Source organism: Psammomys obesus, unplaced genomic scaffold, assembly GCF_907164565.1.
Source record: "Psammomys obesus unplaced genomic scaffold, mPsaObe1.curated_primary_1811, whole genome shotgun sequence".
Lineage (NCBI taxonomy): Eukaryota > Metazoa > Chordata > Mammalia > Rodentia > Muridae > Psammomys > Psammomys obesus.
In genome coordinates this window covers 2,758,184-2,785,740 of record NW_026588368.1, presented here as the reverse complement: position 1 = coordinate 2,785,740, position 27,557 = coordinate 2,758,184, and positions in this window count along the sequence as shown.

The following is a 27,557-nucleotide window of genomic DNA, read 5'->3' as shown; positions in this document are numbered from 1 at the left end:
ATTATCTGGGGGTTGGGGAGTGTCAGGTTGACTCACCTTCCTAGGCCCTCGCTCAAGATGTGCAGTCCCTTCCTGGGCTGAGAAGTTGGATGTGACATGCAAAGGGCCAGTAGGCTATGGAAGGTGCAAGCAGAGCTGTCCAGACTAGGCTGGGGCACTGGATGTGGGTCCAGATCTGGGGGTTTGGGAATGTTCATGGAGGTGGAAAATCAGGGAGACTCACTTGGCTAGATTCTGGTGCACGGTGAGCAGATATGGCTGGGCTGAGAATTTAGATATGGCATGGGAATGGGTGGACAGTGCAAATGGACAATCAGCACTGGTCTCAAGAATCAGTCTTTCATGGAAGCACATGTGGACACACCCCTCTGGGCTGTTATGCAAGGGTGAGATAGTGAGGGTCGGGGAGCCTGGGGGTAGGTCCTTGCAGGTAGACCTCAGCAGAGACAGACACAGAGGTGGTCATGTATGGGTGTGGCCAGTGCCTACATCCAGAGAGTTATCTATCCTGTTTAGTCATGTTTGCTAGGTTATCAGGAACACAATGTGTGGCAGTTGCTTGGGAAGGACTTATTCTCCAGGGGATGGAGGATGGAGATTGACAGGAGAGCATATTCCTGTGCGCCCATGGCAGGGTGATGGGCTACTGCCACCACACAGATGGCTGCTGGATCCTTTAGACTTCCTTGTTTCTCTTTGCTGCCCCACCCATGACTGGACAGGGGAAATAAGAGCCCTTCTTCTAGCCTTCTCTGGGTCAGCTCCCCTCCACTCTGCTTCCGTCTTGCTTGGTCACAGCTAGCTCTGCTTGTCTCTCATCAAGTGTGGGCATACTCTGTGAACCCAGCAATGGGAGTCAGACTTCAGAGCCTGGACATCCAGAAGCCCTGCTTAGTTTAAGCCTGTCTTCGTTAGGGTTTTATTGCTACGAAGAGACACCTGGCCATAGCAACTCTCATGAAGGAAAACATTTAGCTGGGGTTGGCTTACAGTTCAGAGGTTTCGTCCATTATCATCATGGCAGGAAGCATGGTAGCACACAGGCAGACATGTTGCTGGAAAAGGAGATGATAGTTCTACATCTGGATTGGCAGACAGCAGGAAAAGACTTCCTCCAACTAGGCCGTACCTCCTAATAGTGCCACTCCCTGTGGGCCTTATGGACCTATGGAAGCCATTTTTATTTAAACCACCAGACATGCCTTATGAAGACCTTGAGCTCAAAGAAGTGATACTTTGGTTTCCACAGTCTTATCCTGAAAGTCTCAAGGTGGGAGATGAAGGAGCCTTAGAGACATCTCACATGTAGAACTAAGAACAGCAGCTGTAACTACCAGTTCTTATAGGCAAGGCCTGTTGTTTACCCAGGAATGCGACTGAGGAATTCGTGTGAAATTGGAAGCTCATATATGAAGGTAACATTCTGAGGAGTCCTGGGTTTGGCTATTAAACCCAGCCTTCCTAGCCTGTAGCTCCATGCCTGTCAGCATGAGTGGCTCTATATGTTGGTTTCCCATCAACCTTTATCTTCAGGGAGGACCTGAAGGAAGACCCCCAAGCTTCCTGTTTCAGCCAGTTTTCTATTGCTGTGACAAAGTATTCAAGGCTTGGTCCTTCATAAAGAAAAGAGTGTTGTCTGGGTGGTAGTGGTGCACACCTTTAATCCCAACATTTGGGAGGCAGAGGCAGGCAGATCTCTTGAGTTGAGGCCAGCCTGGTCTACAGAGTGAGTTCCAGGACAGCCATGACCTTGACTTGAAAAACCAACCAACCAACCAACCAACCAACCAACCAACCAAACAAACAAACAAACAAAACAGAGGGTTGTTTACTTCATAGTTCAGGAGGCTCAGGGGCTTGGCTGTTCATCAGCATTGGCTCAGCCCTGGGGAGACTTTCACATCGTAATGGTGTTTGAGAGTCACATGGTGAGACAAGAAGCTGGTGGGTATCTAGGAAGGATCAGACCTGCTCTTTCATGACAACCTCTCTTAAAAACAAGTCAAGGTCTCATGGGAACTTTACCAATTCCTCCCAAGGGCAACTCCAGTGACCTAATTATTTGCTACCAGGCCCTACTTCTTAAAGCACACACCACTTCCCAGCACTGCCATGCTAGGGACCACATGTGGGACTTTGATTTCTGTAGAGAAGATAGCGTCCACCCCAGGCCATGCCACCTATAGTAGCCAGCACCCAAGTCAAGGCGGCCCAGCCACCCCAAGCTGTCCTGATGCCCACCAAGCCATGGTGACCCACTGCCACCATTCCCTGCAGCAGCAACAAAACTGCCGCAGCCCCCTGGCCAGTCGGTCCCCTGCTGTGGTGGACCACTGCCTGCCTCCCCCAACTCTCCCAAGAGCTATGTCTAGCTCTTGAGCATCATCGGGGCACTAAAACATCAAGTTTAGCCAGCCTCACCCCCCTTCCTGCCTCAGGATTGTCAGCTCCTTCTTCTCGCCCTGGGGCTATAGAGACAGGAGACACCTTTCCAGCTGAGCAGGAATGCTAACAACCTCTCTTCAAACTTGTACTTAAACTACACATGAAAGCACTGAAAACGGACAAGAAGCAACACAAAAAATGCCCAGGAACAGTGTCAACAATTGCTAGCCTTGACCAGGATTCCCATTATCTTCAGCAACAATGAGGGAGCCAGAAGCACAATTGGGGACATTTTCATTGTTGGTGGCTCACTTGGCCAGAGGTGGAAGAAGCCTTGGCTCTAGTCAAGGTTTAAATAAGTTGTCTATCCCAACAAAGGCCTGAGAAGTTCCTCTTTCCTGTCAGGGTGGCTGCGAGTCTGGACCCATTCTCCTAGCCTGCTGGCAATACAGACAGAAATAAAAGCTTAGGCTGGCTACACCGCAGAATGAAAGGCAGGGCCAGAGCCCAGATGAGCTTGTCTTTGCCTTCCAGGTTGAACTTTGGGCGAAAGAGCAATCCCCAAGCTCCAATCCACAGGAATTCACTTTCCCTTGGATGTAAGAAAAAACGGCTCTCTTGAACGGAAGGTCACACCAAAGCAAGTACCTGAAGCTGTGGCCATGTCATTGGGCCTGCAGATAGCTGGCTTTGCTTTTGGCTTTAGCTCCCTGGGAGGATTTCAGGGGACAAGGGGTCAGGGAATAAGCAAAGAGAGAGACCCCATGCAGCATTCTCTCACCTACAGAGATCTGTAAGAAGACAGTAGGAATGTAGAATCAGTGAATGTGGGCTGAGCTGCACACAGATTACAGCTGGAAATACAATTTTTGAAAATGTTATCTTTAGGAAGAAATAATGATCTAAGGATTGGCATTTTATGCTTTCTATGAGCCCCTATAAGGATATGTGTAATTATTAGGTTTGCTAAGACAAGGACAATAGGGCAAGAGACAGAGGAGGCTGAGGGGAAGAAGTGGGTTTTGGAGGCTCAGACTGTTGTGAGGAAGCAAGCACAACTGGGAAGAAGCGATAATCAAAGATAGAATGTTTGAAAAGGCCTGGATTGAGTGTAAAAGAGGCCTGGTTCAGAGTAACCTCAGCAGAGATGTATCATTTCTGCTGAGGGATTCAAACTTGCCAGTTAATTCAATCAGTGAATTCAGTCAGCGTGGGGCTAGACCATCATGGCCGCAAATGCAGGAGACAGTGGGGCAAGTTTAAGTTTTCCAGAAAAATCATGTTCTGTTTTGTTTATCCCTAAGTTGGTGCAAGGGCTCTGGAAGCAAGCTAAGTGTCACAGCATTGTAAATGAGCATCTTACACCAAACACAAGCACCCAGGACTGGATGGATCAACTCTTAACCATCCATGCAGCGTGAAGAAGCCGCCAGCAGAAAATAAAGGTTACAGATGGAGAGCGAACAAGGACTGAGATGTGCTGCTGTGACGTACACTTTGGTCCTGATGGATGCATGCAGACTGGAGCCAAGGGGATTTCCTGCCGGATGGGGGTGATATCCCAAAGACCCTAGAAAATGGAGACTCGAAGGAGACAGTCTGAGGGAGTGGTGAAATTACAGAGATGATAATGGAAGGTGGCTGGCTCTTTGATCACCTCCACCTGAGGCGGGAGCAGCCTTACCAGTCCACAGAGGAAGACAAAGAAGCCAGTCCTGATGAGACCTGATAGACTAGGGTCAGACAGAAAGGGAGGAGGATCTCCCTTATCATTGGAGTGGGGGAGGGACATAGAAGAAAAGGGAGGGAGAATAGGATTGGGAGGGGATGGGGGATGGAGCTTCAGCTGGGATGCAAAGTGAATAAACTGTAATTAATATAAAAAATAAAAAAACCTGTTCTTTCATCCAGAAAGCTGAGAATTGGAAGTCATTAACAGCCTGGTGATCTGCCTTATCTGTTGGTCCAGGCCATATCAAGTTCTTTTATAACCAGGACCAGAGGTGACTAATAATCTAAATGACCCTTAAAGCCAGAGGCTCCCTGAAGTGCCTACAGACAGGATGTCTTAGTTAGGGGTTCTATTGCTGTGACAAAAACCCGCCATGACCAAAAAGCAAGTTGGGACAGAAAGGGTTTATTTAGCTTACACTTCCAGATCATAGTCCATCATTGGAGGAAGTCAGGACAGGAACTCAAGCAGGGCTGGAACCTGGTGGTGGGAGTGGATTCAGAGGCCATGGAGGGATGCTGCTTACTGACCTGCTTCCCAAGGGTTGTCCAGCCTGCTTTCTTATAGAACCCACATGGCCACCAGCCCAGGGATGGCACCGCCCACCATGAACTGGGCCCTCCCTCACTGATCACTAGTTGAGAAAATGCCTTACAGCTGGATCTCATGGAGGCATTTCCTCGGCTGAGGCTCCTTCTGGTAGCTAATAGCCCAAACGACCTCTACGCTATTTGTATGACCAAGACCAGGCCAGACCCTTAGGCCCTTAAGCTAGTACAGGTAGTGTATCTCTAGAACCCATCTTCTTGGAAACAATGACACATACCCTAAATTGAGTTTCAATGTAATTATGCTTCTTTGTGCACCAGGGATTGTATTATATCAGAATTTTTTTTTTCCAAATTGTACTAGGCTTAAGTACATTGAGAATAATCTGCCCATTAGACTCCCTGAAGTCTAATCCAAGCCGATGATGTCCATCTGTGCAGGATTTTCATTCTCATCTCTTGGTGCTGTTCACTTCATTGTATGACGGCCACAGGGTCCCTCTCCTGCGGTCAGGTGGTCACAGGGCAAGAAGGTGTAGACATGGGCCGGGAGGTGGGTGAGGGCAGACAGGGGAGCTTTGCACGCCATGGTGAGGCATCTGGAGTTTCTTCCTAGTCATATGAGATTAGAGAGTCAAAGCAGAGAAGAGGACCCCCGAGCTGTGTGCAGGCAGAAGAGTGATACTGTTGTTTGGAGAGTGGGGGACTGAGGGTCCATGGGCCATGCTCAGACAGAGCAAGGACCTGCTGACAGCCGGAGGGAAAGAGAAGAGTCAGAAAGACTTGCAGCCCAGAGGCGGTATTCTAATGTGGGAAGGAGTGAAAAGCAAGGCTCAGGTTCCCTGCTAGAGAAGGGGAAAGGGTCTGGAGCTCCATCAAGAGGCCTGAGCTGTCAAGTCACTGTGGATCTGAGGGAGGAGCAGGCCTGAGGCTGGTGTCACGAAAATGGGGCAAGCCAGGTGAGCAAGGCAAGGTGTGGGAGCGAGGCAGCGATGATGCCGAATTTGTTCCCAGTTAGAACGGGGGAAAAATCCTCTAGTGATAGATAGCAGACAACAGTGGTTGAAATCAGATAGAAATGCCACTCTCCAGCCTGTCACAGAGAAAATAAGGTGGGGCAACATGGCGGGCACACAGATACTGTGACCAGACATAGCTCCTCTTTTTGTGTTTTTCCTGCCCTTAGCATGTGACTTTCATGTTCATTGTCAACTCATTGTTTGTGATGGCTGCTCCAACCATTCCAAGCTGTATTCTCACCTTAGCTAGAGGAAGGGCAGAGGAGCAGGAAAGGGCCTTGTCAGTGTTCCTCAGCCTGCTTCCCGAGTATGGTTTTCTATTTCTCCTTGGCCACCAGCCTCTGTAGGAAGGAGGGTTCCTAAGACAGCTCTTTGTCTCTGCAACAACAGGGAGCTCACTCACTCACAGTTCACAACTCATACATGCACACTTACTCATGAGCCCTAGCTAGCAAACATGCATAGAAAGCAGAGTGCTCGGGCTGAAGACACAGTTGAATGCCCCGTGGCGTGTGTGGGCAGCCAGCCTGGCCTGGATCAGGAGGAACAGCCTTCTCCCATTGCCACTCACACAGGTGCTGTGAGAGGCAGGATGAAGCGTCTCCGTCCCTGCTTCTCCATGGCTCACCGCACCCAGAGAGACAATGGTCCCGTGTGGGATTTGGAGACTACAGCCTGCAAGGTGGAGTCCTAGAGACTGCCGAACTGCCCGTGGCGGGGCCAGACTGGCGCCCTTCACACCTGTGCAGCAGGGTGGTGGCCAGCTGTGAGGTCCCCCGGCAGGTCTCTGCAGGCCCTGCAGACCGGCTGGCGGGGGACAGCTCGGCGCAGGAAACCATCAAACAATGGGCGGCTGTGGCCGGGAGCTGGGGGCACACCCACAGAGACTTCCCTTGAATGTTCTGGAATGCTCAGTGTGGCCGAAGATTTATGAAGTGCCTTAAAAATAGTTTTTACCTAGTGGTAGCACGTGGCCTGATTCTAGGGGGCACAATGGTCATTGTCCTGGTTGATGACTTCAGCTACAGTTGAGATCAGTGTTATATTCATCCATATAATATTTGTTATATGGACAAGGCCCTGCTTTGCAGAGCAGTTTTCCCCTGGGCTCAGGGAAACTGTGTCCTCTTTCCTTAGGTAGCAATGGGTGAAATCATCCCTTCCGGAGCATGTGTCTGGGGTTCTGTTGTGTCCGTACCCAGTTTTCTAAAGCTGATGTCACTCAATTGGACAGCTGGGGATGGGTGTCTGTCTGCTCCTGCAGCCTGTCCCAAGTGGCCTTTGTGCCCAGGTGATGAATGCACGTTCCTCATTTGCCTACGGAAGGTGCCTCTGTTTCACCAGCTAGAGCCCACACCCACCCTCCCCCTTGAAGGCAGGTACCCTCGACTTCTTCACTGTCACCACGTGACTGGCTGTGGCCTCTCAGGTGGGCAGCTTCCCTCCCAGAGGGCTCCTGTGAGGCCCTGCCACATTCTCCTGGGTGCTGCTGTCATTGTGCATTCTCCTTTTTCTCCTTCCCTTCTTCTTCTCCTTCTTGGTTTTTTTTTTTGTTCTTCTTCTTCAAGAATTTACAGGAAAATTGAGAGAGAGAGAGAGAGCAAGAGAGAGAGAGAGAGAGAGAGGGAGACAGTGAGAGAGGACACACAGTCATGAGTTCTAAATGATGTGTACCACGCGCCATCTGTCTCCCAGCGTGCATGCCACACACATCTGTGAGGATTGCAGCACAGAGAGGAAGGGCCTGGGCTTCCCAGGTAAGCAAATGCAAGTTCCATTCTGTCTCTCAGGTAGGAAAAAGCATCACAAAGTGCTGTGGTAGGTGTCACGCAGCCATGGTGCATGCTGTATTTTTGCAGCAGGCTGACTAAGATGGCACAGCCAACCTGGGTGCTGCTTGTCCTGGGAAACTGCCCTGCCTCCAGGGAGTCCTTAGCTTATGCTGAAGTCAACTTTGTAGTGGGGGAGCTGAATCATGAGTTAGACCACGGTTGAAGCCTGTTGTGTGGCTACAGCTCCTTTCCACTCTGTCCAGTGTCCATGGTAACTGATGGGACAGGTCGCGCAAGAGGAGGGGAGCAAGTCATTGTGGAATTTGGGACTAGCGAAGGGAGGTCCACGAATAAAGGCACAGTTGTTCATTTTTAAGCAGGGTATCAACAGCCGCTGAACTTTTATTAGAGTCTGTAAAGCAGGATTTCCCCAGCACATACCTTCTCATGTGATTCTCACCATCATCTTAGATACTACTGATGGTGCTGTTACCGTCCTTCTTGAAAAATCCCAAGAAAGTGATGTTCAGAACAGAAATCAAAAACTTAAAAATTTTTTTTTCTTTGAATAATTTATACATGTATGCAAAGTAGTTTGATCTTATCAACTTTCCACTACCTCCCACCAACTTCCCTTGGGATCCTCTAACCCATCTCCCTCAGGACTTCATGTTGAATTATTGTTGTTTTTAATTATCCCTTTGAGTTCAGTTACTGCTGACCATATGTGAATGGGACAATTGGATGTGGGGTGGGGTTCTCTAATGGGGTACGGGCTATCTTCTGGCAGCCATGAGCCCGAAGAAAAGTGACTCTCCCATCCTCACAGCCATCAACTGCCAAACGGTTCCTCAGCTGGGGGTGGGGTGGGGCTCCAGAGCCCCTCCCTCATCCATGCTAGAGTGATGACTGCTTGGCCTTGGGCTGGTCCGCCACGAGCAGCCACAGCTCTCTTCACCCTCTTAGACTTTTCAACCAACCCTCCCTTCTGCGTTGGTTCCTGAGCTTTGGCCTGGGGTAGGTTGATATGGATAAACTCATCCACAGCTGAGCGTTCCCAGTCACCGGGGCTCAGCGCTTTGACCAGTTCTGAGTGTCTGCATTAACTGTGACCCGCTTGCCTTAGTTAGGGTTTCTATTTCTGTGATAAAGGCCGTGATCTAAAGCAACTTGGGGAGGAGAGGGTTTATTTCATCTTGCACTTCCGGGTAAGTGCAACAGCCCAAGCTGGGAAGGTTGGGCAGGAGCTGAAGCAGAGCAGGGCAGGTGCAGTGCTGCTTACTGGCCTGCTCCACGTGGCTTGCTTAGCCTGCTTTCTTACAGCACCCAGGACCACCTGTCCGGGGGTGGCACCGCCCACAGTGGCTGGGCCCTCCTATATCAACCGCTAGTTAAGAAATGCACCACGGGTCACTCACAGGCTAATCAGGTGGGGGCATTCTCTCCACTGAGGTTCCCTCTTCCCAGATGACTCTGTGCCACGTCTGCATAAAATTATCCAGCACACTGCTATAAAGGGAAGATTTCTGAGTCAGCCTGAAAGCAGCCGAAGCTATGGGTGTAAACACAAGTGCTAAGGAGCTAGTTTGACAACATGGCTGTTTAGCAAAAGGTCATCGGTAAATTTCCCTTTACGTCCTGTGATCTCCCCAGTTATGGGATTTTGACCAAGTTTATAATACCAAGCATCAAATTCACCTCCTGTGGAACAGGCCTCGGATCCAATCAGAAAGTGGTTGGTTACGCACCTAACCATCATGCCGCTATTTCACCATCGGTCACAAATTGTAGAATGGAGGGTCTAGACCATTGTTGTCTTTCTCTCCAAGCAGCTTGCGCTACACCTTCCAGCACCGTGAAAGCTAGCCAGCAGGGAGAGAGTTTCCTATTAGTTTGAGATTGATCATTCCATGTCCTGTAATTAAAGTGAACAATGTTTTTTTTTAGCAGTAGGTGTTACCATTTAATTATGGCGAGCAACCAAAAGCAATGGCAACAGACTATGCTTTTTGGGTGCTTTGGAAGCTCTTTAGCCAATAACTCATGGAGAGGTTTTTCATGCCCAGCATTGAGAGTTTCATTAAATAACCCATATCTTCTGGGAGCAGTGTTGTTCTTTCATGCAGAGTGTCCCTGGAAACACACACACACACACACACACACACACACAGACACACAATCAGCTTACAGAACAGTGGATTACCATAAGGTTTCTTCATAGACCTTTAGTTTTGATTTATCCACTCCTCCTTCCTGCTCTCCTCTACCCACTTGCTCTCACTATACTTACACCTTAACCTGGAGTATCCCTCCCCACTCTGTTCTCACACATCACCCGTGTTCTACTATTCCTTCTAATTATATATATGTATTTTTACTTGGGTTGCTCTGGAAATGAATGAAACTTAGCACACTTTGGGGAATGTCCATTCTAGAAAAGCAAATGGACTTAGAAAGAAGAGCAAGGATTGTGGTGTCTACTTTCTCTTCTTCCATCCTATTTTTCCAACTTTGTGGTTTCCTGAAAATCAATAGCCACAACAAAGGTCACATCATCAGCCCAAGAATCCCAGAAAGAGCCAGATGAGAGTGGAATTCTTTCAAAGAACATTCCCAGGGGACTGTCATTGCTTAACCTGCTGGCGGCTTCCCACTCACACGAGCCGTCTTTATCTGAGCTGGCTAAGCGCTCAGCGCACACAGTCTTTTCCCCGGTGGAACAAGTGAAACGCCATCTATGGTGATGACCTAGCCGCACACCTGCTTTAGGTGGTGGTAACGGCTGAGGGAAACCAACAAGCTGATGCAAACCCGAAAAGGAAAATGGAGAATGAGGTGTGCACAGGGGCTTTGTAATGCTCCGACACGTCCTATGAAACCTCCAAGGCCGTTACAAGCACACATACATGTCCACGTGTTCAAGGCTGGGTTTCTCTTCAAGTCAGACCTGGGGAAATTCTAATCTTTTTCTTCTGGTTGACTTCAGGATTCTGGAGACCCCCAAGTGGAAGACAAAGCTGTCAATCACTTGGCTGAGATTCGAAGGCTCCTTTCCAAAGGCACACAGAACCAAGATGAGGTTACAGGCAGTTAAAGAAACTGGTGTATAACCACTAGCTGGTTACCAAGTTCATTAGTGAGCGTTCTGTGGGCACACACAGGGATTGCAGTATTAGCTCACAAAAGTCAGCATAGAAAGCAAATAGTAGCACCATCTTCAACAAATAACACAACGAAGGCTTCTTTTCGGAGCTGCTGGGCTGTATTATTTAAAATATCTGCCTTCATCATGAAGAAATAGCAACTTACCATTTTTGTAGTAAGCAGCAATGGAAGCTGTTCTGGAGGAGGGTCACAGTTTGCACTTATTAATGAGGGCTAAAGCAACTGTTTAATATGTCCATAACACAAAGGAGGCCACACATGAGCATCCAAGGTGACAGCGCGGGGACGTGTCTCATTAAAGAATGTCACGGTACAAAATAGCTTTAGACATTCTTGAGCTGAAAGTGATAAAACTGAAACAAAAAGTCCTCAGGAGAGGCTCAGCAGCAGACCTTGGGAGTGACAGGTAGCTGTCACCTGACAATGTGTCATCTAAAGGGTGGAGAAAAAAAGAAGAAATAAAGATGAACTGAGTTCATATTACAGAAACGCAATGAATGGCAAGTCTGATAACTGTGGAGGGGCCCTTCCTCCTCCCCAAACATACCATGCCAGACTGTCAAATCAAAGACAATTTAACAGCAGCAAGAGGAAGTGGCTGATCCCATACCTCCGCAAGTCAGGCTAACAGCTGCTGTCTTATCAGATGGGGCAGAGGCTGTCAGATGACATAATTCAGACTGTAGAAGGAAAAAGAGCCCCAAGCAAGCATTTCCTATTCAGAAAACTTGCACTTAAAAATGGAAGCTGGGGGAGGTGGCTCACGCCTGTGATCCCAGCACTCAGGGAGGCAGAGGCAGGCGGAGCTCTGTGAGGGCAGCCTGGTGAACAGAGTGAGCGCCAGGTCAGCCAAGGCTACACAGAGAAACCCTGTCCTGAATGCTGCCTCCCCTTACTCCCCCCCCCAAAAAAAGAAAAAAATGTAGGTGGGATTAGGACAGTCCCAGATAGACAGAAGCTGCTGAGGCTTGCAGATCTGCTACACAGCATGCGAAGGGCGTCTTAAGGCTGGAATGAAAGGCCTGTAGGTGGCAGCTCGACATCTTGGGGACATAGAGGACACCTTGGGTGTCTGGGTAGCCTGGCCGTTGCATCTGCCACCCTCTGACTCTTCTGGTCTAGTGGGTACAGGCTCTGCCCTCTTACTTGCACAGCTCTAGGCATGTGCGTTCCTTTTGAGCTGTGTGCTCGCCCAAAGAACATGAGTGTTCAGGCAGAAGAGGATTGCCCATCTATCAAGGATGTAGCACAGCTGTGCCTCTGTGTGACAGCCTCTAGATCAAGTGTTCCTGGGCCATGTGGAGAACAGCATGTGGCAATGAGCTTGCAAAACTCTGGACATGTGTGAATGAGCCACTGCACACAGAAACCCGCTTTTTCATGGAAAATGAGGATAGTTTCTCACAGCTTCACACAGAAAACGTTGAAACACTGTACAAACAACATATGAAACCACACAAACAAACATACACAAACACTACAAAAACAATAGGCAAATGCATGAGCACACAGAACACACAGATAACACAGATCAACACACAAACATACCAATATACAAACACAGAAACATAGAAACAAAAAAGCCAATGCTTTGTGTTTTACCCTCTTCATTTAAAAGACAAAGTGAAGGCAGTAACTATAGAAGCAGGTCAGTAGGCATGCAAAAATACAGACATGGTTTCCATGACAACAAACATGCACGAGAAAGGAGATGGAAACTGTGGGGCAATATGGAAGCAGAGTTCTGTACAGTATTGGCATTAAGTTGGTAATAATCTGAACTACATTCTTACCTTAAAAAGTTGGTTAGAAGGGCTGGAGAGATGGCTCATTGAAGAGATGGCCCCAGAGAAGAGCACTGGCTGCTCTTCTGAAGGACCTGACCGGGGTTCAATTCCCAGCACTCACATGGCAGCCCACAGGGGTCTGTAACTCCAGGTCCAGGGAATCTGACACCCTCACACAGATATACATGCAGGAAAATCACCAACACACATTAAAAGGATCTTTAAAAAAAGGATCTTTAAAAAAAAAGTTGGTTATAATCTTCCCACATCTAAGGAAACATTTAGGAAACAACAAGAAAAGTTAAAGTGGTTCATGGGAAAACATATATTTAATGTAAAAGGAGGCACAGGCCGAGCTTTACACATATGTAGAGGAAAGTCATAACATAACAGAGCCAAATCCAGGTGTTTTATTTGTTTATTATTTTCCCTCCCCAAGTCTGGGCAAGGTGGTGAGGAAGCCTGCATTCTCCTGCTGGTAGAACCATAGAAACTGGAAGTCAAGCTCTGGGTAGGAAGCCTTGCTTGGCCCGACCGCTCCTTTTCCAGCTTTCTGAAGGCACTTTTGGCCTCTGTTAGGTGTTCTGGGAAAGTCAAAGTGTGTATTGAGTTTCTTTGCACTTTGTCTCTGAGAATGTGTGAAGCATCAGTCTTCACTGTGTTTTTGATGAGCTTCATTCTTCCATATGGGGTGGCCGTAGCAGCTTAAGGCAACTGTGTTGACAAATATCTGGCAAAGGAAGATGCTTACACTCCACTTGAACTGGTAAAATAATGGTGCCAGCGGGCTGTGGTGCTGTACATTTGTAATATAACATGAGAGCGGCCATCTATAGAAAAGCTATGCAAGGCAGACACTCAAAACCAGTAAAAAGCTTCAAAGAATAAGAAAGTTCAAGTAACCTGCAGCAAACCTAAAGAGAAAAGAGAGAAATGAAACACAGAAAACAATCAATGGAGAGGCAGCTGGAAGCTCTGACATGCCAGTAATGACATTAAGCCCAAGTGATCTTAATGAAGCAAATAAAAAACAGAATCACAGAGTGAATTAAAAATAGGACTTAATTACGTGCTGTTTGTAAGAAATTCTCTCCAAGTACAATGAAACTAAAAAGGGAAAACCGCTACGCTAAAAAAGTATTTATCAAAAGAAAGGAGGGGTGGCTCTATGGCTAAGAGATGCAGTGTATTTCAGAAAAAGAGAGCAACCAGAGACAGAGAGGGACGCTCTACATAACGAAAACAAAGTTACCTGAAAAGGACTGCAGCGCATCTGAAACCAAACCTGACAGTATCGGAAGGAGAAAGAGCCACATTCACAAGTAGAGTTGGCAATTCAATGCTCCCATCTTTTCTTTTCTTTTTTTTCCTGAGATAAGATTTCTCTGTGTAGTCCTGGCTTTCCTGGAACTCACTCTGTAGACCAGGCTGGCCTCAAACCCAGGGATCCTCCTGCCTCTGCTGATATTAGAGGTGTGTGCTGCCATCGCCACACAGCTCAATGCTCCCTTCTCACAGTCGGTGCCTCGAGCAGAGAACAAGCAGGCTTATAAAGGAATAAGGCCATCAATCACCAGCAGTGAGTGGACAATTACAGAAAATTCTGCACCTGCAGGACACACTCTTTTTCAGGCCCCACAACTGTGTACCTAGATGGACCATAACTCAAGCCACAAAGAAACCTCAACAAATTTAAAAGAATTAAAATCATATGTCCCATTCTCCATTATATCAGAATCAAGCCAGAAATCAATTCAGAAAAGCAGCAGGAAAAATTCCAAGCATGAGGGAACTTACATACTTGGAAAAATTTATAGGTCAAAGAGGACTCTTAAATGGAGTCAGGCCAACATTGAACCGAGTGCAAATGCAGCATATTAGAATTTGTGGGCATACCCACCGCAGTACAGTGATGGGAATTCCACACCTTCCCATGCACAGGCCAGAAAAGGGGAGTCAGACACCAGGAATCAAAGTTTCTGGCCGGGAAGTTTGGCAACTTCAGAAAGCAAGCCATATCAAGGAAAGAAAGTAAGAACAGATGCAATGCAGCTGAAAACAAACCCAACAAACAATCCATGAAAGAAGCTAGATCTTTGCTGGGCAGAGGTGGTATATGCCTTTCATGCCAGCAGTAGGGAGGCAGAGGCAGGCAGATCTTTGAGTTCGAGGCCAGCCTGGTCTACAAAGTAAGTTTAAGGACAGCCAAGGCTACACAGAGAAACTTTGTCTCAAAAAAAAAAATCCCAAACCAAACTAAAACCCAAACCCAAAACCAAGCCAAAAACAAAAACAAAACAAAACAAAACCCCCAAAACCAAAAAAACCCCCCAAAAAACAAAACCCAAAACTAAATAAACCAAAACAAAAAAACAAAAGAAGAAGCCAGATCTTTGCTATCAATAAAGTTAATTGACATTCTAGTAAGACAGAAAAAAAAGTTAACAAATATAACTAGTACCAATATCAGGAGTGAAACTGGTATGTTACATTAGACTTGCAGACCCCAATATGATCCCACACATAAATTTGACAAATTCTTCAAAATCAAAACTTCCACAGGTCATTAAACATGAAATAGATAATTTGGCTAGCTCTGTAACTCAAAGAATATGAAGCTTGTGATGAAACCACTTTCAAAACAAAAACAAAAACAAAAACAAAAAAACAAAAAAACCCTCAAGCCATAATACTTTCATTGAGAACTTCTTCTGTAGGTTTAAGATTGACTCAACATCAATTCTACACAGTCACTTCCAGGGAACAGTAAGCGGGCGCTTGGCAGTGCTTTCTGTGAAGCCAGTAGTGCAAAACCACGCTGGCCTGATACCCACACTAGACATAGTATAAAATGTTTGCAAATGAACCCTGCAGTTTGCAAAAGCATTATAAGCCATTTATTGCACTTTGAATGTGAAAGTCAAAGGCACATGTATTTGAATCTTGGTCCCCAGCGGGTAGTGCTGTTTTGGAAGGCTGTAAGACCTCTAGGAGGTGGTGGCCCTCCTGGCAGAAGTGGCTAACTAGTGATGGACCTTGAGTTTTTGTAGCCTGCCTCCACTTCCTGTTGGCTCTCAGCATCCTATGTGTAATGTGACCGTCTTACACTCCAGGATACTGGGGATGGAGATGTCATCTTTTCCAGCTGGGAGTAAAAACAAACTCTTCCCCCCTTAAGCTGCTTTTGGTAGAGCATGTCGGGTGTTTGGCTAAATCACTGTGCCGGATGGGATCCCCTTCCCCTCCATACAATGCCAGTTCGGTGTTCAAAACCAGTTAAAGTTACTCTCCTTGGTAACAGGCTAAAGTTAAGAAGATTGCATTATTACAGTAAGTAAAACAGAAGGAAAACCTTGCCCAAATCTATTATCTCTTCACAATAAAAGTATCACAAAAACGGAGATGCAAGAGAAACATCCTTAGTTTGGCAGCGAGGGGAAGGGAATCAGTGAGCCTGGGGCAAACATGAGCACACTTCTAAAGGCAGGGACATCTGTTTTTGTCAGTCCTATTCAACTCTGTGCTGGAAGCTCTAGCTTGAAACAGCAAAAAACAAACAGCAACAAAGGATAACAACAAAGGCAGATGGATTTGGAAATTTGCAATGAGTTCAGTGATGTAGAAGAGCTGTGTAATGGAGGATTTGGGGCATGGCTTCTGCATTGGTTAGCTTGCACGTGAAGGCGTCATACAGCTCAGATGTTTGATTTCCACAGGAATTGGCTCGCCCTGGGATGGACAGCTCTCTTCGGTCAGCAAGACTCCAGATGGCAGAGCTTCAAAACAGAGAACATAAAAGATGTGATTAATATTCTTGGCTTCATGGATTCCTGATGGTTCTGATGTCTAGAGTGGGCTCCCCTCACGTCTGGCCCTCTTGGCTTCTCTTCATCCAGCGTGTCACAGCACAACAGTGACTGTTTTAGTGGTACCTTCAAAGACCAGAAAAGACAGCTCATTTTGAACAGTTTCCATTTGCATTGGAATCTGAGGCAGGACCTGTGGGCGTGGAGAGGTGATGGCACCTTTGTGTATTCTGTGAGAACAGGATGATTGGCAAAAGAACTCACTCATAAAAAGGGCATGCAAATCAGTGAATCAACCAACCAACCTCTTTTTATTTTATTTGATTGTTTTTCACTTTATTTTGTGTGTACATATATTTTTATCTGCAAGTATGTATGTCCACCATGTATGTTCCTGGTGCCTGCAGAGGCCAGAAGTGGGCTCAGATCCCCTGAGTTGTGAGCTACCATGTGGATGCCAAAAATTGAACCTTGTTCCTGTGGGGGAGCAGCCAAATGCTCTTAACCATAGAGTCATCTCTTCAGTCCTCTCTCTCTCCATATATATATATATATATTTTTTTAATATATATAATTTAATATATATATATATAATTTAATGTCTGTGTGCATGTACGTATGTGTGCAAGTTCAAATTAATTTTGTGGCTGTGCATGCAGAGACCAAAGGTCAACTTCAGGTGTCTTCCTCTCTAACTCTCCACATGGTTTAATTTTTAGATATTTATTTATTATTATTGTGATGTGTTAGTGCGGGTGAGCATGCATGAGCTCATATACACATGGAGATCAGAGGATGACTCTCAGGATTCAGTTATTCTTCACTTCCACGGTGGGTTCTGAGGCTTGGACTCAGATCATGGGCTTGATTGTCAAGTGCTTTTACCCACGGAGTCGTTTTGCTGGTCCTTATCTTTTGAGATAGTCTCTCACTAGAGGCTTACTCCCCCAGAGCTTACAGAATGCATAGACTGTTTATCCATCAAGCTTCGGGGAATCCACCTGTTTCATCTTCACCAGTGCTAGGGTTACACACGTGGGCCGTCAGCTCAGGCTGTCATGTGGCTCCGTGGGCTCTGAACCCAGGTCCTTCTGCTCCTACAGAATAATTACTGAATCGACTCCCAAGCCGCAATAAACATTTCCTTAGTAAAGAAAATAAATGCAGGGGATCATGGGGCTTCCGTGAGGCTTTCCGAGTTTGTGCAGCTGGTAAGTAGAGAAAACAGCAGATGAACTTAGTTCTTTTGACTTTAAGATTGTTTATTTTTAATTCCGACATGTCATAGCACTTCTCAAAGCCATGAAACAAATCAAGAGCCAGCTTTGCCTGGCATCCTGGACCCATGCAGAGGTTTGGCATTGGTGCCAACTGATGCCGCTGGGTGTGAGGTGCCAAGTTCTGAGTCTGAGGGCATATGTAGCTGGGCAGCAGGTCTGGATTATGAGTGCTGTCCCCTTGCCAGCACCCCCAGCCCTAGCTGAGGACTAGAATTACCTAAGGACTGGGTTGACATTCCATGTTCTTGAGTTTATCCTGCGTATAAGAGCTTATTATTATTAATTGTTAATATAGATTTAGTTATTTTATTATATTAATGCTGTACACCTTGTTAGAGTTGCCAGATTTGGTAAAGGAAAGCCCAGGACGTGGGATGACTGTGAGGAGACTGTGCGATCCTGATCTGGCTGCATGGGATGTCGGTGAGACTGCTAACACAGAAGGAACCAGGGCAGAAAAATGATGTGCAGGTTTTCCCCACATTCTCACTGAGGTGGGAGGACAATGGCGCTGATGGAAACAGATCAGTGAGTTTTGGGGAGGAAAACCGCAATAAGATAATTTCTGGAGTCATTCATACATCCCGTTGGACACATACTTCCCATATGGAGATGTATCTGCCAGGTCACTGATCAGGCCTGGTATTTGGGACCACGATCTTGTGGCTGAGGGAAGAGATGGGACGGCGATGCTGACGACAAGGACAGTTATAAGGAGTGCATGTAAACAGCTACCCCCTTCCTGTCTGTGTGTCTCCACTCTGAGCAGAGTCCATAGAATTATCCGTGTCCCACTGGGCCTCCTGGGGAGATGCTGCCCAGTGCTCGTCCACATCGCCTGAAAACCCTGGTCGCTACAGGTCATGCTGCTGCTGCTGCGACCTGTAAGATCGATTTGCACTAACACTGGTGTCTACCACAGTTGCTCTACACACAGAAGAGCCATCGAGTTTAGGAGGCAGTCAAAACCCGGTCTTTAAAAAAGACACATGGGAAGGACGGTGTACGGCCTCTAAACATGCTGAGCAAGCTAATCACAATGCGATAGTTTGCACGCTATCTGCAATGGTATAGTTGACGTGCTTGCTTAGAAAGTTAGCCCGAGGGCTACGTGAGCACACTTTTGTTTACCTATATGTGTGTATTTGCATATATGTATGTGCATGCACATATGGACACACAATACGTGGAACAAGACCTGAACATGAACACATGTGCATGCGCAAACACACAGTCACACACACACACAAACAGGTCCTTAATAGTTAATTCCTTTTGCTCAAAGTTGTGGGCTGTTTTGCAGCCTGTGATGAGCTGAAACCCACATTCATACTGGTTGATGACTGGAGTCTCCTGCCACTTTATTTCCTTTTGTTTCAGAGTCTCTGTGCTCAGTGGAAAGAGGCCTAGGCTGAGGTAGAAAATATTGGCCAAGTGTTTATTCTCTTCCACTTGTAAAATCATCACAAAAATTATTTGCTTTCTTATGCTCGAGGTGTTCTTATAGAACAAAGCAAGCTTAGTGGATGCTGTTGTATCCATGCAGACTGCCTACAAGGATGTAATAGTCCTGAGTTCGAGGCCAGCCTGATCTACAAAGTGAGTCCAGGACACCCAAGGCTACACAGAGAAACCCCGTTTCAGAAAAACAAAACAAACAAACAAACAAACAAACAAACAAAAAACCCCCAAACAAACCCTCCCTTCAAAAAAGACTGTAATAGTCCATGCTAAGGCTGATCATGCTCAGTTAAATACTTCCCTGGGGGAATGTCCCCCCCTTGCCCTGGGTTGCAATCTTCCTCTGGGAAGCCAGTGTCTACTAACAGCTTGATGAAGAAAGAGGTAGAAAGGCCCAGATCTGGGGTCGGAAGATGGGAGAATACCATACAGCTGCTCAAGACTCAGAGTTTCACAGCACTGCAGATTTCTGTTGCAAACACCCTGAGCTTCAACTTCTCTCCCTTAGAAGTGTGGCTGCCGCCTGCCATTCCCCAGACTCGGTCTCCTCGTCACTCTCTGAGAGTTCTGTGAATCCCATCAGAAAAGGCACCAGAAAGGTTCCTGGAAACATGATCTGGTGCTGGATATTAAAGATGGGCCAGGCCAATGGGTGATGAAGACCACATCGCTAGGCAGGCGGGCATTGACAGACTCGGTGTGAAGCTGAGGCCTTGAAAAGCGACGGCATGGCGTGCAGGAGGGAGACAGACATGCTGACAGCTGCATCAGTTCATTTCTTGGGGCCAGAGATGGTCAGCACGAGGCCTTTGGAATCAGGTGCTGTTCCAGACATCAGTGCCTTGGAGAGGAAAGAAAACAATGAAGTCTGAGGATGATTAATTGATGGCCAATGCGAGGCAGGCTGTGAGAAACCCAGAGGGCCTTTTGGCATCGAAAGTGACTTTGATTTAACTGTGTAAACTGAGCAGTCCTGGAGGTGGGAGAAACCTTGCCTTTTAGCACTGGTCAGTCTGCTGCGTCAAGATTAGGGCTTAGGCTGGAAAGCAGTGACAGGCCATGTGTGGAATCCAGGTTTCTCTTGGGTAAATATGCAATGGGATTTCTGGGTTATATGGCAGGTTTAGGTTTAATATTTAAGAAACTTCCAAATTAACTTCCAGAGTGGCCTGCTGTTTTTATCCCAGCCGGCAACGCGTGACAGTTCCAGGTGCGGCAGTCCTCCTCGCCAGGGCTTCTGGCGTTCATCTCCAGTCGTAGCCATCCAGCTACTCTTAGCATCCTACTGTGGGTTTGGTTTGCGTATCCCCAATGGTTGGTTTGAGGGCTGCTTCACATTTGCTATGCTATAATTGTTCTGAGTGAAATATCTGTTCAAGTGATTTTTCCCATTTTACAATTGGATTTTGGATGCAGGAGACATGGCCCACTGGCTGCTCTTCCTGAGGACCTAGGTTCGATTTCCAGCACCCACATGGGGAGCTCACAGACATCTTCCGTTCCAGGAGATCTGTAGCCCTCCTCTGGTCTCCCAGTGCATACGCATACATGCTGGCAAAACACCTGTGTAGACAAAAATTTTTGGATTTCCCTCCTTCGTATTGAATTATAGGGATGTATTAGACAACTGAGTTCTTTGTAAGAAGTGTGGTCTGAGGCACGGCCAGGTTTTCAGCAGGGAGGCACGCTTGCCATCTGGTGATGTGAGCCTGATGACCTGAGTTGGATCCCTGGAACCCATGTAAGTGTGCAAGGAGAGAACCCAGTCCACAGAGTTGACCTCTGACCTCCACACATGCGCTGTGGCATTGTGCCCTCCTCCCGTACAAACACACCAAAGTCAGAAGTATGATCTGAGCCTATCTTCTCTTGGTGGTCAGCGGGCCTCTTAATCTTCACACTGTATTTTGAAAAGCACAGGGTTTTGTTTTTGTGATGATCAATGATTCTTTCTTTCTTTCTTTCTTTCTTTCTTTCTTTCTTTCTTTCTTTCTTTCTTTCTTTCTTTCTTTCTTTCTTTCCTTTTTGATAGGGTCTTAGTATATACAGCTCATGTTGGTTGGGAACTCAGTTTGCTCCTGTCTTATCTTACTGGGATGACAGTTGGTCACCACAACACCCAGCCTGGTCTACGCATTTTGCTTCTAAGAAAACCAACCTTTAAGTCACAGAGGCCTCCCCATTCTCTCTTAGCACCTGAAGCCTTTCCCTCTCTCCTACAATGTCTCAGACCTCTCACCATGTCTCTATTCTTTTCTTGAACCTCTGCAGCATCTGACGGGTGCTTCCTGCCAGGTTTTCCTTCTGTGGCTATCCGGACCTCCTGTCTTCATGGATGTTCTCTTATTTCTGTCACCACTGCTCAGTCTCTGTTTCTCTCTGTCTCTCTCTCAGTTGGTTTTGTGCATTGTGTATTCAGTTACTGATTTCTGTACCCAGAGATCTGGTTGCCGTCGTTACAACTAATTGCTGGATTTGTTATTGTTGAAGCATCTCTTCTCTCAGTGTTGTGTAAGAATTGTTCTCCATCACTTCTGGTTAATAAAGAACTGAACGGCCTGTAGCAGGACAGGAGAGTTAAGTCAGGACTTCTGATTCCAGGGAGGAGGGGAGAGAGAGGAGAAGGTTTATGAGGGAGTTACCACGGGGACGCAGATGGGTCAGAAGCAGCCAGGGTGAGATTATGACAGGGAATGTAGCTGGGAAGTAGGCCAATGTCAGGATTAGCTGGGTTTAGATTGAGCTAATGGATAATCTGCCCAGCTATAGAGCTTGAAGATTATTCATAAATATCATAGGACTCCATGTCATTATTTGGGAGCTAAAGTGGACACAGAAAGCCCCCTAATTTTAATTTTACACCTCTCTCTCTCTCCAACCAGCACTGGAGATTAAATTTATGGTAACATACACACTATTCCAATGCTCTTCCACTGGGCTAACTCCAAGCGTCTCTTTGTTTTCTTAATAATGGCTTAAGAACTTGGTTCTTTGCATCAAGACCCACAACCTTGGCAGCTGCATCTGCCTCCATTAAAGCTCAGATTTCTGTTTTCAAAATCCTCCTCTAAACTGAAGGCTTACATATCTATATTGTATTCATGTCTCCACTTGGATGACTGTGCACACTTGATGGTCCTCAAATTGTCCTTTGAGTGTTCTCTCACTGCAACCAGCTTGACCTGTATCTTCCCCTCTCTCCTGGTGTGGCTACAAACCTTTGAGATACGTTAGATGCCTGGGTTTCTCTCATACTCATTAGAGGATCAGCCTGTGAAGGAATCCTTTGGGCTGGATCCCTCTTGCACTCAGTGTCCAGACCTTTCTCGTCATCGCTGATGCGTTCTCTCAGCTGTCCGGCGTGCAGCATGTCTTTCTCTCTTCTGCAATGGATGGTCACAGCACTTCTATCTTACCCTTTGGCAGCCACCGTCAACACAATAGTCAGACTAAACCCTTGAAATATAGGTCGTATGATGTCACTACACACAACCGCTCTCTGTGGTTTCCCCACATAATCACAGGAAACCCAAGGCCCTTAAGAATGTGCCGAGGTCCTCTGTTGTCTGATGCCCCCAACCGCTCTCTGATCTCAGCTCTTTCCTCAATGACACTCCATTCAGAATGGCTTCCTAGTGCTTCTCCATGGTGCCAGGCACACGCCTGCCACATTTCCTCATTCCCCCAAAATGTCTCTTGGGATGTAAGATTGCACAGTCCCTTTGGAAAGTAGTTTGACAAAATCCCCTCCCATCTCATCCCCTATCGAGTCTAGAGCTGTGTGTGTGTGTGTGTGTGTGTGTGTGTGTGTGTGTGTTTGCTTGCTCATGTGCGTGAGGCCTTGGCTCATTCTAGGCAAGTGTTCCACTATACCCTCTCCCCCACCTCTAGACTCTTCCTACCCTTCTGGTTCCTCCATTGCTCTTCCTTATCAGAGTTATCCCGTCCACTCCTTCACTTCAAGCCTTATCTCAGAAGCCAGGTTGCCCAGGGCCATGCCCTAAGCAGGCTGTTAAAGTCACAGTCTCTCTCCACAGTTTCCCCTTCCCCTTGAACTCGGCACTTTCTAACTCTCTGCCCATTCATTGTTTATAATTTATCACATTCTCTGACACCTGCAGGGTTAGTCGTCACGCATACATTAACGATAGTCCAACCTACCGAGAGAGTGGGTTTATCCCGCTGATGTCATGGAGCATGCTTATTCACACTTAGATGGTACAGCTTACCACACACCTAAGCTACACGGCATAAAAGATTGCATTTTCTTTTAGTTTTAGTTTTTACTTTTATTATTTTTAAAAGTGAAGTGCAAATTTATGTCTGTCTTAGCCAACAAGGGTCAGGATTGTCGTTAGCCGTCTTCCTCTTCCATTCTCGTCTCACTGCGGGCAGTAACTTGTGACTTGCATATGAGGGATGCTGACAGACTGTGCAGTAGGGTAAACATGTGACCAGTACCACAGTCACTTCTCCCCATGGCCAAGCGTTATGTACCCTGCACTGCTGTGCACGGCTGGCCGGAAGCACGGTAACTGTTGACACAGGCATCACCACAGACCTCCAAGTCCTGTGTAGACTGAGATGCCTCCGTCACTGTGACAGTGCACAGGAATTCTCCTAGCTGCCTTGTGATCTCCTGGGACCACCGCCTGTGCAGAGCGCTGCTAAGGAAGCGCTGCTGTGCTGTGCATGACAGTTTTTTATTGCTCACCGGTGAAATCTAAGCATCTAGGATGGTTCCTGGCACCCAGAAGGTGCTTATCCGATCTTTGCTGAATGAATGAATAGGCCAGCAAGTCTCTCCCGAGCGTTTCTGTGCTCCTTCACATTAGTATCAGACTCTTAAGATAGTGTACCAGCTGCTGGTCCCTTGCTCTGCTGCCATACTTTTTATGCTACCTGTACGGTAAGCACCATGTCACATTGTCATTATTTAGTAATACAAATAAAAAATCTCATATACGATTACAATTTTGGATCCTCTTCATCTGTTTGAGTGGATCCAGATTTCTGTGTGGCGTCAGTTGCTTTCTGCCTCGTGGATTCCCTTAGTGCCTGACAGAGTGCGGAGAGATTGGTTTGCCTGACAGAGTGCGGAGAGATTGGTTCCAGAAAGGTCGGGTGCTCAGAGGCGAGATGATGATATGAAAAATACACTGGGTAGAACTAGCAACAGGCGGGATGCTGCAGATGAAGAGGCTGGTGACACCGAGTACACAGGAGTTGCCTAAAACGCACTCCCAGGAAAAAGAAAATACAAATGTGGGAAGAACAAAGGAATGCGGAAATAAAAAAATTTTGAGAAATAATGACTGAAATTTTCCCAGTTTGAGCAGAACTATAAACATATTGAAGAGGATCAACCAACTCTGAACTCAGGAACTGTAAAACTAATTTTCCATGTAACTTTTGAAAAATGTATCATGTAGTTATAGTAAGTGTGTTAATGTCTGTTTGGAATGGTTTGGGAAATGAGTGATGATAGCCATAGTTTTGATTTTGAATGAGTTAGTTAAGTATACATAAAGCCAAAGTAAAAGAATAAGTAAAAGTACCAGGTAGACAGACAGACAGACAGATAGCAAAACATCATCAAATAAGGCATTCAAAACATCCAGCAAACCAACTGGAAGCCCTTTTAAGGGAGATAGCTTTCAGCTGAGAGTGAAGCAGGTGCCTCCCGTGGTGAGGACTTGAAGTAAAAGAACAAATAGCAGTATACAGAAATATTATATTCTAACTGCGTGTTCACAACATCTGGCTGAAAACCAGCTGGGGAAGTTGAGGCAGTCAGCTGGAGTTCCTGACTGAGATTTCCTTCCATGGCCGAGCCCCTCACGGCTCACCTGCCTGCATCTCTTTCCACTAGGTTCATTTATAGCACGAGATGAACAACAGTAACACCTACTATAAATGGTTCACCTTCTAGCTGTTCTAAAGGACACTGTATCTACCCTGGAGTTCTTTTTTGCCTTCTGCATCACAGACTTGGGCCAGCATCCCAAACAAGGGGCCTTGGAAGACACCTTGAGACAGACATGCTTTGGTCTGAAATGGAGAGGAGCTACAGCCCCTCATCCAGAGGTGTTGTCTTTTTGAGCTCAAACAGCACATGGCAATTTACCGATATAAAGTTTATCACAATGTCTTTGTTTTTGTCACTTCTGAGTCCATGCTGATTGGATGATTTTTCTTCTTATTATAGAGTGCCTCTTTGCCTTTTGGTAATTTTCAACTGGATACCAGGCATGAATTTCACTCTACTGGATGCTGTGCATTTCTGTCATTTTTTTTTTTTACAAGTTTCATTTTACTACATTTTAGATTTTTTAGTGGTCCTGGGATCTGGACTTAGTGCTCTACCACAGAGCTATAACTTTATCGTGTTTTTTTTTTTTTAAATAACATTTACACATATACACCTATCTCACACACACACACACACCCACACACACACACATATATATATATACACACACCCCCACACCCCCATATATATATATATATATACACACACACACACACACCCATATATATATATATATATATATGTATGTATGTATGTATGTATGTATTATGGGTGTGTGTGTGCCGTGGTGTGTGCCTGGATCTCAGAGAACAACTTGTGGGAGCTGGTCCTCCCACCATGTGGGTTCTGGGAATTGCAACTCAAGTTGCCATCTCCCCAGCCCTCCTGTCAGTACGTTTGGTATTTGTTCAGGGAGCAATTAAACTACTTGGAAACAGTATGATCCTCTTATGCCTTACCTTGTAATATTTGTTAGGTGGGGCAGAGCTGGCTTTAATGTTGGGCTAATGATTCTCCACTATGGAAAAAGGTCTCTATGAGTGATCTACCAACCTTCCTGAACCTAGAACTGAGAGGATGCCCAGTCTGTCTTCAGAACTGTCTTGGTTAGATTTTCCATTGCTGCGATAAAACACACTGACCAAAAGCGACTTGGGGAGAAAAGGCTTTATTTCATCTTACAGCTCTCACTCCACCACTAAGGGAAGTCAGGACATGAACACAAGACTGGAACTTGGAGGCAGAAACTGAAGTAGAGGCCATGGAGGGATGCTGCTTGCTGACTTGCTCCCTATGGCTTGCTCAGCCTGTTATCTTACACCACCCAGGCCCACCTTCCCAGGGGCACCACCCACAGTGGGCTGCGCCTTCACACATCAATCATTAATCAGGAAAATGTGGTGGGGGGATTTCCTCAGCTGAGTTCCCTCTTTGCAGATGACTCTAGCTTGTGCTGAGTTGACAGTGAACTAGCCGGCACAGGGGGACGCTGCTGCTCGAGGTGGCGTGTAAGCACACGTGCCACCTGTCTCCTCACACGTATGGAGATCCAAGGGATCATTCTGTGGAGCTCTGGCCTGTGTGTCTGTCTTAAAAATCCCGATGTCTTTGGAACCTGCTGCTTTGTCCCCTAAGCTTTGGTGGTATAGATTGCCTACGGCTGGAGAGGCACCCTAGAGGTTTGGACTTCTTATGGCTAGACAGACACCATAGAGGTTCGGACACCCATGGCTAGAGAGGCACCACAGACGCCACTTGTTACCGTACTTGTAAGGATTACTGTCTTGAAAATGCTTATTTGATATATTTGGTCCCTTTCTCTTTTTGGTCAGGACGAAAGGGTACCTCCTAATCCTGGCTAGAAGCGAGACTCCATCTCTAGTAAGTAGATGACGCTGAAGATCATTTCGTAGAGACAGGAATGTCTTAATGGCTGTGAAACACACCATCTAGAGCCGGCTAGAAAGGGCATGCTCCATGGGCTGGGGAGATGGCTCAGAGGTTAAGAGCACTGTCTGCTCATCTGGAGGACGAGTTCAACTTCCAGCAACCATGTGGTGGCTCACAACCATCTATAATGGGATCTGATGCCCTCTTCTATCATGCAGGCACACATGCAAATAGAGTACCTAAACACATAAATAATTAATCAATTAAATCTTTTTTTTTTTTAACAGAAGAAAGTACATGCTCCGTTGTCTTGAGGTCTTACCACTTTAGCTGTACATTTCGTTTCTGCCACGTGACTGCTAATGGCAATCATCTTAGCCAACATGAGCTGGTTAGCTGGGCCTCCGAGGTACTCTCAGCATTACTTCTCTCCGTATCCTGTGACCACCCCACTTGTCTAGCATCGCTGAAGCAACGGATAGGATCACAGCCTAGATAACAATTCTGGCCTGAAACAATGTCCTCCAAGCCAGCTGAGTACCGTCTAGGGAATCCCTGCTCTGTGTGGTTGTGACTCCTGCTTTGGTTTGGGGGGATATTTTCCTCTGAAACCTGTGGAACAGTGTTGAGATTCAGTGTCTCTGTTCCCTGCTCTCCTGTATACAAGTTCCTTCTTCCTTTTTCTCAGTTGTCTCGAGACTTCTTAGAGGTGAGAGGAAAGTTGTAGGGAAGGGAGCCAGCTCTGCTGAGACTCCACAGCACAGCAAACTGCTTCATGCTTCATGGGGATTCTTGTTTTTTGTTTTTTTTCTCTTTCTTTTATTTCCTTTCACTTCTTCCCTCCTCTTCCTTCCTTCCTTCCTTCCTTCCTTCCTTCCTTCCTTCCTTCCTTCCTTCCTT